Raw genomic sequence first — 13,884 nt, forward strand, 5'->3', positions numbered from 1 at the left:
CGTTTGAAATTGTCTGAAGTGCTAGAATGGTAGTCAATGATGGGTAAGATCTATAGAGAGGGACAACCTAAGACAGGCACACTTATAGAGTAAGGCATATACCTGCATAATAAAACACAAGGGAGGAGATGTGGGGCACATCACATCAAGGGTAAAAGGCCTAGCTCGTGGTCCAGTGCTCACTTCCTGGTTTTGGAAATCCAACCTGCCTGTCTCCTCATTGGGAGGTTTGGCTGTGGTTTGTGATGTAAAATAAGGCTACCTCGAATCCACGGATTGGCCCCACCGCCCTCTCTGACCACACCTACCTACCCCTGTCCTGCCCACCTTTATGCTGATAGCTTAATTTAGCCCCTTGTACTTTCCCAATAAGAAAGTTTCAGCTGTGACAGTCTCCCTGGCGCGGCTTTGTCTTCCCTCTGGAGTGGGAGGGCTGGAGGAAGGCGGCCAGTCGGCCCTAACCTTTCTCGGTCTCATCTTAGTCTGGTCGTGTTCTCCTTGCCGCTCCTGCGGGTCAGGGGACAAGGAATGCTAAAAACCCTGACATTAGACATTTGTGCACTCTGTGCCTCCTGCTCAGAATTCTATCTGAGATATAATTCAATCATTGCAAATGAGGGAAGTCATGCAACCTACATTCACCTGGGCCAGGACTACTCTGTTTATCATAATTTTACTCGGTCTTCCATTTCCTTAGAAATTTTTGTCTGGTTATAATTAGATGCTCGTTGTTTTTATATGTGTGTACATATGAGCATATGCTATACATAAACATATATTTAGAGTATATATATATACATATATACACACACAGTGATACATATAGATACACAGACACACAGACACACAGACACAGACACACATACACACACACACACACACACACACACACACACACACATATACCATATCTTCTTAACCCAATCATCTACTGATGGGCATCTGAGATGGCTCCATGTCTTAGCTATGGAAAGTAATTCTGCAATGAATATCGTGTTCCTGGGTCTTGCTTTTTGTAATTTGGGTAAATGCCCTGGAGTGAGATGGCTAGACTGTATGGGAGCTCTTTAAATAGTCTTTGAGGAACCTCCATATTGCTTCTGATACTATTTGAAACATACACCCCCCATGTGTGGATTCTCAATAATCACACAGAGAGACCCCAGTAGTGAATCATTGCTATTGTACTGTTTGGATCTTATATTGTTCTATTAAGGCTACTAAACACCTGTTGTTCCTTTGGTCTTGACTTATCTCACTCAAGCTGATTCCCTCTTATTTCATCCACTACCCAGTGAATGCCATTACATTATCTTGTCTGTGGTGGTGTAGAATTACACAGACACACACACACACACACACACACACACACACATACTGTCACACAACACAGACACACACATACACAGAATGTTTTGTTATCTTTATATCTTCAAATGTGTGTGTAGGTCTCATAAACTCAATGAAGTACTGATTAATCTATGGGACTCTGGGAAGGGCCAAGTAATCAAATGGGTTCAAAACATTGGGAAAGGCAGCAGACTTTTGGCTCTAGGTTACAATCCTACTCAGTAAATTTTGATTTGAAATCCATGTTTCCCCAAGGTGGGGCGAAAGTTACAGGGGCTTTTTATCCCTACAGATCTAATGTCAATGTCTCTACTGGTAGAGTGTTTGCCTAGAATGTACAAACATTTGATTTCCATTCCTTGGAACCACATACATAGAAGAGCGAGAATTGGTCCTGTGGCTCAAGTGGTATAGCAATAGCTTTGGATAGGCAACCCAAGGGAAGATCTCAGACCCTGAGTTTCATTGGCAGAACTCTCCATCTCTGCCCCGCTAAAAAAATAAATAAATAAAACTATTCATCCTTAAATGCATTATTCATTTCACTTGCTGTAGGCTGGCCTCACAGGTGTGGCCAACAAACACCTACCTCCTAGCCCTCACTCCTATCCCCAAGGGGATTGGATGTGTTTTGCCTGGGTTTCATACCGACTTTTAGGTTGAAAGGAGCATAATCCTTCACTGTCCTTCATCACCTGCCTTGAATGTTAACCCTTAGTCAATTTTAATATCCACTCCCCACACTTCAGGGCTCTGGCCATCCATGGCATCCCAGTTTCCTTCATCACCACCTGATACTTGTTGGCACTTCCCAGGCTGGACCTTTCTTCTTCATCTCCCATCCTTCCAATTGGACATGGTTGATGCCTTGCATCTCTTGTTTCAGATCATGTATGGACTTCTTTAACTCCTTGATTTCCATTTGAGTGGTCAGCTCAGCAGCTTTACTCTCATTGGACATTTGTTGGAGTTGAGTCCATTTTTGTTTGTGGATTCTTTGAATTCGTCCATTTTTCTTCATAAGTCCATTATTATGGCCTCTTTTATGATTTCCTATATTTCACATATCACCTTCTTTAGGGTTTCATCTCATTTAGATATGGCTTCCTCATGTATCTGTATATTTTGAAACTTTTCATTAATCATGTTTATCAATTGCATTTGTATAGCATTTAGAAATCTCTCTTCTAGGGGCCAGGAGTTTGGCCTAGTGGTTAAAGTGTTTGCCTAGCATGCATGAAGACCCGGGTTCGATTCCTTGGTACCACATACACAGAAAAAATCCAGAGGTGGTGCTGAGGTTCAAGTGGTAGAGCTCTAGCCTTGAGAAAGTCCCAGGACAATGCTCAGGCCCTGAGCCCAAGCTCAGGACTGGCAAAAAAAAAGAAATCTCTCTTCTAGTTTTCCATTGACCACTCCATTGCTTGTTTATATTGGGTGGGAGATGCTGTTCCTTGATTTTCCATTTTTCTTGAGTTTTGTGTTCTTTGTGTTTCTTTTGAAAATGGGAGCAAGATTAAAACTGCACAAGAATACAATTACAGATAAATCTAATACCACCACCAATCACCGTTTTATGACCCAAAAAATAAACCCCTTAATACAATCTCTATTTTACTTAAGTCCCTCTGAACCTACAGTATAATTGAACACCTGGATATACAGTATTGCTCAACAACCATGAACCGTAGATCCATGCATTATAAAAGTTGAAGGATGAACAGAGTACCAGAGAGAGAAATATATTATGAATGACAAGAGAGAAGGTAAGAAAAGAGTAATATAAGAGTGTAAGATTAATATAGTAATGAAGAAAAGGGATAGCATAAGGATAAGTGACCTCGGTGATAGAAAAGTAAAATAGTTGAGTACAAAATTTAGAAAAAATAAGATAAAACTTATGAAAATAAAAAGACTATATAGAGAAAAGAGGAAGGTATATATAGCAGAGTTCAATGATAAAAATTTTAAAAAGTAAAAATAAACAAGAAAAACAAAAAGGATAAAAAAAGAAAAAAAATGGTGGGAGATCCCACAAAATTGTGAGTTCTTAGGCAAGAAATACTAGGGTTAAGAAGAAACAGAATAAAAAGCAGGTGACTGTGTCAATATAAATATCATTTATATCCAGTCTGTACCCAGGAAAGCGGGGTGGGGTGGGGGAGAAAAATATCATAACATTTAAAAAAATGGTGGAGGTAAAATGGCAAAATAAACATGCAAATAAATAGAGTAGGAAAAAAGGAAAAAAAGGTTACTCTTTAGTTTGTTATTTGGGGGTAAGGGGGAACAGTATAAGAAACTCGTGTCTCTACTAAATTCAGCATCCAAACGCTTCAAAAAGTCTTTTATCTTGCTATTTAGATTTGTGATGTTCCTAATCAGTTTGCTTGATTGGGCAGAGAAAAAAGGGGTGGAGTCACAAGTGGCTTTGTTTACCACTACTGCAACCCTGCCCAGGGGTGGGATTTCAGCTAGCACCTGAGACAGACATCCTGTGAAGCTGCCTCTGGGAAAATCTTTGCACTTTTGAATGATGGACCTGCCAGCACCATTTCTCCAGCTCCATTTGGTTTGGCCGGGTGTTTGCCAGCAGTCAAGATGGCACTGCTCTTGGCTTGTGGGGGAGGGGATTCCTTTCCAATGCCGTTCAGGGAGCAGAACTGGAATGGTCTCCGAGGTGGTACTCAAAAATTCCTGGGTTTTCTGGTTCCTGAAGCTGGCAGGTCCACTCCCCCAGCGGTGATTATTTCTTAAAGTATAGTTTGTTCTGAGTGCCTATGGTTCACAACAGTGACTCTAGCTATTTAAGAAGCTGACATGTTAAGATCCCAGTTCAAAGCCAATGGAGGCAAAAAAGTCCACAAGAATCTTATCTCTAATTAACCACCAAGGAGCCAAAAGTAGAGGTGTGACTCATGTGGTAGAAGGAGAAGAAAAATCTCAGTGAGGTTCCCAGACTGAATACAAGTCCTTGATCTGTCATACACACTGGTAGAAAGAAAAGAAAATAAAGAAAGAAGGAAGGAAGGAAGGAAGGAAGGAAGGAAGGAAAGAAAGAAAGAAAGAAAGAAAGAAAGAAAGAAAGAAAGAAAGAAAGAAAGAAAGATAAGGAACCAGGATGGTAGTTTCAAAACCAAGGAATGATGAAGAAATCTCCTGGGAGAAGACTCAGCATTGTATTTTCTAGTGCTGAATTATCTGTATGAAATTAAGGGTAAAAAGCAATTCTCTATATTTGCAAGTATCACAAGTATCACAAGTATCAAGATGTTTACAAGTATCACATCTTCAGAAAATGTCACTATTTTGTTATAATAAAAGAAACTATGCATGAGTGTTTCTTCATAGATTAGATGATATTGAATTTCAGCCACAAGGATGACTGCTGTGGATTTTTCTCCAGTGATCGTGGAAGAGATGCCTCTATTGTTTTGTGATCAAAAAATACTGCATATCATTTTCAATTTTTTTCATTTTTTACCTTTTTTCCCATTCCTGGAGCTTGAAATTGTAGAAATATAGAAAGATTATAAATGTTACTTTATAGATGTACATAATATATAAGAATTTGGTAAAGTGTATTTTAATGAAAATGAAAATGATGATGGAATGTTTCTGCACACCATTAAATAAGTATAAATGACCAAAATTTAAATCCATAAATCTCCTTGATAGACAAAAAAATTTCCACTTGCCATGCATGTTGTTTATGATTCTCTCAGCCCTGTGTTTGAAATGTCCAGAGACTTGGCCTGTTAATACACACAGTTTGGTTAATTGTGAACTGTGGGTATTAATCCTCCAAGGCTATATAGAAGGCAAGGATGAGCCTTCCCTCCCCTGTCATCAGGACACTGGTGCTATATCTGTCTCCTCATCACCAGCATCTCTGCTCCTTCTGTGTCTTCATCTCTTTCCTGAGGACAGAGTCTGGACTTGTGCTGGGCACCAGATCTGGGATCCTCCGATCTGTCACTTTGGTCTTTGCTGAAGAGAGAAGCAGCTTAAGCAACAGAGTGGGGCAGGACGGGTGGTGAAGGACTTTCAGGAATGTTTTCTCTGTGGCATGAGGACAGGTAGGATGGTTTGGGCATCACAGGGGGTTAGCATGCCCTTGTAAAACCCTAACTATATGGAAACTGGAAAATTTATACCTCAATGAACTTGCAGGTAGGGGTTGAACGTTAGGTATGTCAATATATGTCATGCAGAATTCTTTACCTATTGTGTTTCATTCTCATTTGTGGGTCACCAAATGTAGCAGCTTATAAATGTTTCAAACCACTTTCCTAAGTTATCCTAAAAGGATAACTGAAAAGGAGAGGAGGAGGATGAAGAGGAGGAGAAGAATTGTTAGAGGAGGAAGAGGTGGAGAAGGAGAAGGAAGTGGGGTAGAATGAAAAGGAAGATTGTGATGATGATGAAAATGTCAAGAGGATATTACATCAATGAAATTATTGGCAGAATGTACAGTGTCCTTCTCAGAGCTCAGGGTCTTAAGTCATTTTTTCTCATTTCATACGTTTCACCTTCTGTGGTATGTGTGTGGGTGTGTGTTTGTATACATGCATGCACACACAGCCTCCTATGTAGGCTGCCTCACACAGATGTGTCTCTTCATCATTTTTTGCAATATGGATGTTTTGCTTCTTTCTGTGATGGCCTATGACCGCTTTGTAGCCATTTGCCACCCCCCGAATTACCCTCTCATCATGAACCCTCGTCTCTGTGTCTCCTTGGTTCTGCTGTAATTTGTCACCAGCTTCTTGGAAGGACAGCTGCACGTGTGGATGCCATTACAGATGACTGTTTTCAAGGAAGTGGAAATCCCAAATTTCTTCTGTGACACTTCTCAAGTCCTGGATCTTCCTGTAAGGACTTCAAATATGTTGTTGCTACCACATATGGATATCCTCCAATCTTTGGAATCCTTTTCTCTTACTATAAAGTTAGTTCTTTGGTGCTGAGAATTGGTACAAAGCTTTCTCCACCTGTGACTATCACCTGTCAATGGTGTGTTTATTCTTTGGGACAGGACTGGGAGTATATTTTACATCATCTGTGTCACAAATTCCAGTGGCAGTGCAGTGACCTCAGTGATGTACATAGTAGTCACTTCTTTCCTGAACGCCTTCATCTACAGCCTGAGGGACAGTGTCCTCTAAAGTGACCTGACAAGGTTGTTCAAACCAGGAGCTGACAACAGGAGGTAGGAAATCCATCTGTAATATTGTTTTGCAGAGGAAAAAATTAACCCTAATTCCAGTAAATTCTACCTGTCTGTACACAATCTTTATATTCTTCTGGTTTAATTAGTATAACTGAGGACATAGGAGCACTAGAAAAAATTGCTGGTTAAGTCAAAGTTATTAATAAGGGAAGGATTTATTTGTTTTAATGCATAAAATTTCACTTTGTAAAGATGACACATGTCTGGAGATGGTCGCCCCACAATCTGAATTTTACAGTGGTTGAGATGTGAATTTTCTTTCCTGGATATTTTACCTCAATAAAAGTGAAGAGAAACAGCCCACTTGGTTTTGGGAGCACTGGTATGTGAACTCAGGGCTTTCTCGTTTCTTGCCAAATGATGTACAACCAACTCTTTTGTTTTTAGTTATTTTATACATAGGCACCAGGGCTTTCTTTCTTTCTGGGTCAAAGTGGTGAACTGAGCCTGAGCTCTTCAGATCAAGGCCACTGACCACCATTGATCAAAGTCTCACCTGCCATTTTCTAAAGGTAAATTGGAGATAAGAGTCTCAAATCCTTTTGTGCCCGGCTGCATTTGGACCTTGATCCTCAGATCTCAGCCCCTTCAGAAGCTAGGATTACTGGCTTGAGCCATCCCATGGGCTAGGATCTAGTGCTTGTTAAGAACAGGTCTGGCCAGATGCCCAGATATCAGGGGTGAGCCTCTAGCTGCTAACTAATAAATCTAAGGTGCTGGTTTTTTGTTGGTGGTTTGTTTGGTTCTTTCTTTGTTTATTTCTTTGAAGCAGTGCTGGATCTTGAACTCAGGGTCTGGACATTGTCACTGAGCTTTTTTTCCCTCAGTGCTAATGTTCTACTACTTAAGCCAAGCCTAAACTTCTGGGTCTGTGTGTGTGTGTGTGTGTGTGTGTGTGTGTGTGTGTGTGTTTCTGTGGGTACATTGTGTGTGTGTCTGTGTTAAACTTGAGATACAATTCTGAAGGACTTCCCAGCACTGGATGGCTTTGAAACTGAAATTCTCAGGTCTCTACCTCCTGAGTTTCTTGGATTCTGGGTGTGAACCACACCACACAGCTAAAAGTGTTTTTTATCAGGAAAACCAATAAATGAACATTGTTTGTGACTGGTAAAAAATGAATACATAAGCTCTCTTATGTTGCAGAAGGTTTATTGATTTAGAGAACATGGTTAAGACAAATCAAATGATATAAGATAATTTAAAATGTGTGGCTCATCATATATTATTTCTAATTATGAAGAGATGATTGTGTGCTAATGTTACTTGTGTACCTGTCTCTCCCTATATTGCCTTGGAACAGTTTTTACAAAATTTGTATTTCACAGAATTCACTGATGATAGTTAAAGAGTATATCATTTAATAATTCTACTAAGCAGCATTCATTCTTTAACACTTTTTATCTTAACTTCTTTGAAGAAACACATTTTAGTTTAACATGTCCACACATTTGTACACAGCGTCTTCCTCAAATTCCTCTCTTCCATCAGTCTCTTCTTCCACCTACACTTTCACCCATATGCACAATGAGATCCAAATTTCATTTTTGCATACATAACCAATGATTATTATGACTGAATTGCCTTTGGCTTCTATTTCCATTCATTCCAGTACCTCTTAATGGAACCCCACTCCAGAAATTGGTACTCAGAATATTTCTGTTGTTAAATTGTCTGGGGACTACTCGAAAGGCTTACAATTTGGAATTGCACTCCTGTATATGCTATATTTAGCGAAATTTTCTTGCCAATCCTTGGGCTTAAACAAAGGGTCATGACACTGTCCATGGGCTTCCTCAAGGCTAGAAATCCCTTGACCCACAGCACCACTTCCAGATTTTTCTGTACATATTGTACAGTGTTTGCATGCTAGGCAAACACTCTCCACCTAGGCCATACTCCTGGGCCAGTTCGCCATATTTTCGATGCTGTGACATAGAACTTGGAAGCTTTGTTTCCCAGAGAACAAGGATTAAATCGATTGTATTGAACATTCTACCCCACTCCACCCATGTTAGTGAGTTGATTGAGATTTGTAACCTTTGGATCAATTTCTCTAATTGTGAGTTCTGCAAATCAGGTTCCATGAGAGTAGGAGAGCCTGGCATTAGACTGTCCTCTGGCATATCATCAAAATCTCCAACAACATGTGACACTGCAGGTGGAAATCCTCCTTGTCCACCTATAAAGAATCCATTCTGTGATTCTTTTCTTTTCTTTTTTTTTTATCCTGTCCTGGGGCTTGAACTCAGGGCTGGGCACTGGACTTTCTTATGGCTAGTGCTCGACCACTTGAGACACTTGCAGGCTTTTTCTGTGGATGCGGTACTAAAGAATCAAACACAGGGGTGTGCCTGTTAGGCAAGCCCTATATCACTAGGCGAGCTCTCAGCCTTGCATAATCCATTATGAAAGGAGAAAGCTAAGGTTTTTGTTCAGCTGTGGAGCTTAAACTTGGGGCCTGTGCACTGTCCCTGGGCCTCTTGTGCTCAAGTATAGTGCTCTACCACTTGAGCCATTTAGGTTGAATAAACCAGAAAAAAGTTTTGTTTTCTTAAAGTATAGTTTGTTTGGGTGCCTATGTATCGTATCTGTGGTCCTACCTACAAAGGGAGGGCACTGAGATCTGAGGATCCCAGTTCAAAGCCAATGGAGACCACAAAGTCCACGAGAATCTTATCTCCAATTAACCATCAAAGCGACAAAAGTAGAAGTGTGACTCAAGTGGTAGAAGGAGAAGAAAAATCTCAGTAAATTTCCCAGACTCTGAATACAAGTCCTTGAGCTGTCATACACACTGGGAGAAAAGAAATAAATAAAGGAAGAAAGAAAGAAAGAAAGAAAGAAAGAAAGAAAGAAAGAAAGAAAGAAAGAAAGAAAGAGAGGGAAGGAACCAGGATGGGAATTACAAAACCAAGGCATGATGAAGAAATCTGCTGGGAGATAGAAGGCTCAGCATAATATTTTCTAGTGCTAAATTATCTGTATGAAATTAGGGTGAAAAGCAATTGTCTATATTTTCCAGAACATTTACAAGTATCACATCTTAAGAAAGTGTCACTATTTCTTTATAATAAGAGAAAGTATGCATGAGTGTTTCTTCATAGATTCGATGAGATTGAATTTCAATAAGAAGGAGGACTGCTGTGGATTTTCAACCAGTGATCTTTGAATTGGTGCCTCTATTGTTCTATGATCAGAAAATACTGCATATAATTTTCATTTTCTTTCTTTCTTTCATTATTCTTTCTTTTTTTAAAGTACTGGGGTTTGATGGAATGGACCTCTAGGATATTGAAACACAAGCCATATAATGAATGATTGCTGTCCTTAATGTGCTATGTTATCTTATCTCTTTTGCTGTTCCTTTGTTATCTCATATTGACCCAATATCTCACTTTGTTATCTGATATATTGGATACATTTGTATTTGGTTACTTGAAATTGGGCATGGAAGGGGGGAAAACTAAGAGGGGGTGGGGGGAAGGGTAATGGGACCAAGACATGTGGAAGGGTATCAATGTATGTGAATTAATGCACCTTCTATCTGGAAAATATCATGTTACCCATTTATTAAATACAATAAAAAATAAATTAATTAATTAAAAAAATAAAGTACTGGGGTTTGAACTCAGGGCCTGGGCTCTGTCTTGAGAATCTCTGTTCTCAAGGCTACCACTCTACTACTTGGACCCACAGTGCCACTTGCAGATTCTTCTGTGTATGTGGTACAGATGCATCCAACTTGGGGCTTTCTACTTGCTAGGCAAGCACTCTACCGGTAAGCCATATTCGCAGCCCCTTGTATTCTAAAATAGTTGAGTGTCTAACATGAGTACATACAAGTTGATTGAAGTGAGGTAATGTGCAATGTTATGAATCTACATATGAAGATATGCAGGATCATAGGTGCCTGTGCACAAATGTGTTGACAAACAATGGACAATGTAGGGGAGAATTCCATTTGTTTAATTCCTTTGAACCAACAACTTCTTGCCTAACCTAAAAAAGTATGAAGCAACTTGTACTTGAAGTGTTGGGGAGTGGATCAAACCAAGAGGACGGGTGTAGATGGATGAAGATGCATGGGTGAGGGAGAATACACTCATGATATTCAGTAAGTATATTCAATATTATCCAACATATGTGAAAATGAAAGCAGGACAATCGGGAGAAGAGTAGGTTTGAGAGATATAGTGGGGGGAATGATGAAAGGGGTGACAATGACCAACATGTAAATTGACATACTGAAATGCTCTGAAGTTACCATCATAGGTGTGAGACTTTGTATCCTGGTTAATAAAAGTATCATCATATGTTGGGGTGGAGAGTTATTTATTTGTTTGTGCCAGTCCTCAGGACTTGCTACTATCCACAAATTTGTTTCCTCAAGACTAGTGCTCTATCACTAGAACTACACCCCACTTCTGACTCTCTGTGTGTGTGTGTGTGTGTGTGTGTGTGTGTGTGTGTGTGTGTGTGTTTAGTTGGAAATAAGTGTTTATGGGATTTCCAGCTGCGGTTGAAATCAAAACTCAAGTCATCAGATTTTTTCCTTGTGAGCAGCTAGGATAGCACCCATGGACTAACAGTGCCTCGCAGTAAGGGTTTTGGGTCAGGAAAAAAATAACACATGACCTTTCCTTGTTATTTTACCTAGGTAAATGTTAAATACACTCTCTCATATGACAGATGGTTAACTGGCATGTAGAATAAGGTTGAAAAACATAAAATTGCCTGACATAACTCTATGAAAACTGTCTCATCATTTATTTTTTTAATTTTGGGGAGTCTCTGTGTGTCCTAATGTCACTTCTGGGATCTGCTATAGTATACCAGCACGTGCATTTAACTGACATTTCTAAATAAAACTTTGCATTTCACATGAGTCATTGGTGAGAGAAATATAAGTTACATTCTGTTTTTTAACATTTTTGATGCCGATCATTGTGGTTGAACTCAAGGATTAGACACTGCCCATGAAGTCCAGTGCTCCAATCCTTGAGCCTCAGTGCCACTTCCAGCTTGCTGAGTAGTTTACTGGAGATCAGAGTCTCACAGACTTTCCTGCCCATGTTGCCTTAAAAACCTGATCTTCTACTCACAGCATCTTGAGTAGCTAGGATCTCAGATGTAAGCCACCAGTGAAGCCTCGTTTTCAAGATATTTGTTCTTCACTTGTTTTAAAGAGAGATTTTCCTTTAAGACATTCATGTGCATGTACAATGCGTCTTAAACCTAATCATACCTTCCAAAATTCTCCCTCTCCCCCTCCCCCAACTGCCGCATTAATATACACACTTCCTTTCATAGATGAACATTGAGTATTGTGACAAAAATTTCCCACTGTCTGTTCACTGTTTCCATGTGATCCATTACTTCCTGCTAGTCCCTCATACAAGACACTGATATTCTAGTTATTTCCTTTATGAATTGTCTGGAAACTGTCCAAAATATTTGTAACATGGAATTGCCTTTGTGTGTAGCCTATAATTAGTCGTATTTTTCATCTTGCCATCTATAAATAAACTAGACCAGCTTTGTTTACCAAAGAAAATGCTTCAAAAGTATTCTTTTAGGCATTTGTTCTCCCTTTATCCCACACCATCCGAGTTAGTGTTTCATAGAAATGATTTGTTTGGCACCAGTTTGCCAAATTGTGAGCTCTGTGAATTGTGCATCCACAATGATAGAAGAACCTATTACCAGTCAGTCCCCTGACCTCTCTTTAAATATTTCCAATGCAATATTAGCCCCAGTTGGAAATTTTCCTGTGTTGCCCTATTCATGGTCAACTGTGAGGATTGAGCCTGAGGTTTTCATACAATTCAGGAATGGGACAAATTTTTCATCTGTATTTCACTGATATGACCCAACAGAGAATAGCAGTAGTGAAGAATGTAAGTTATTAAATTGTTCTGCTGAAGCTCACAGGAGTCTTAAAATCTATTACTCTTTTCCTGTAGTCTGCTATGTTTTCTAATATAATATGAGTGATCACACGATTTGTATGGTAGTGGTGGTAGATGTAGACATAAAAGTAAAAGAGCGTGAATCTAACTTTCTATTTGTCTATTGTCACCAAATATTAAATACTGGATAGTGGTGTGTGAAAGGACTTGTTAGGCCCCCAGTGAGAACCTGGGCATCTGTCCCATTTCTCTCTGACTTCCAAGAAAAGAATACCACTTTCTTGTTTAGGGGATTATTGACTGATCACAAAACAGAGCTGCAGGGGTCACAGCTAGAAACCAGTATAGGAAGTGCAATAATTAGAAGATGATTGAAAATGAAGAAACCCAGTAACTAAATGTCAACCAACATTGCCTAAATCTCAGGAATCCCGTGCTACACTGTCAGCAAATTCCCCAATTCCTGAAATTAGTTCAGGAAAAAGCAGACATCATATTGGAGATCTTGATTTATTTCTATGCAGGACACTGAAGCATTTGTGCTTTTTTTTAAGTATACTTCAGTCCCAGTCCTGGAGTCTCATAACTGGAATTCTAGCTACTGAACAGGCTGAGTTCTGTAGATAGAGGTTCAAAGCCAGAATGGGCAGCAAAACCTGTGAACTCTCATCTGCAAGTAGCTACCATGAAGCCAAAAGTGGAGTTTCTTCCTGAAGTGGTTGAGCTTGCCTTTGGGCAGGAAAGCCCCAAGGCCTCTACCAGGGCCGATACTCAAAATCCCAGGATGCATATGGACACACACACACACACACACACACACACACACACAGAGAGAGAGAGAGAGAGAGAGAGAGAGAGAGAGAGAGAGAGAGAGAGAGAGAGAGAAGAGAGAGAGAGAGAGAGAAAACAAAGCCAGGATGCAAAAATCTCCTGGGAGCTTGCAGGCACATTGGATGAAAATGAAGTTCGCAGATTAAAAAAAATCACTGCTCTGAATTATCTTGTAATGAAGGATAAGCTATAAATTCTCTGATCAAAAAACACTGCCTACAATGTTCTAACATAATTAAGTATCTACAATGCATACATAAATGGGAATAAATGAGATATAAAAAATCAAGGATGATTGGGTTTGTGACAACTGAAAAGTGTGGAACAGAATGTCGGTATCAACTATGCATATTTGAGTTTAAAATCATTGTGGAGTTCTGACTTCTTCAATATGTATTGCTGTCTTATATCAAAGGTTTCCAATTAATGCAGAGCTGTGCAATCTAACACACATCTCACAGTTTTACCTCCTTTGACTCTCAGATGATCCTGAGCTCTTTGGACTCATTCTGTCCATGTACCTGATCAGTGTGCTCAGAAATCTGCTCATCATCCTGG

At 39.6% G+C, this 13,884-nt stretch overlaps 1 pseudogene; it reads left to right on the forward strand.

The window, feature by feature from the left end:
• Positions 1-5,918: 5,918 nt before the first annotated feature.
• Positions 5,919-6,444, forward strand: LOC150068335 (olfactory receptor 7E24-like; annotated as a pseudogene).
• Positions 6,445-13,884: the final 7,440 nt, after the last annotated feature.

The sequence above is a fragment of the Megascapheus bottae genome, chromosome 1 (assembly GCF_031878675.1).
Source record: "Megascapheus bottae isolate mThoBot1 chromosome 1, mThoBot2.hap1, whole genome shotgun sequence".
Classification (NCBI taxonomy): domain Eukaryota; kingdom Metazoa; phylum Chordata; class Mammalia; order Rodentia; family Geomyidae; genus Megascapheus; species Megascapheus bottae.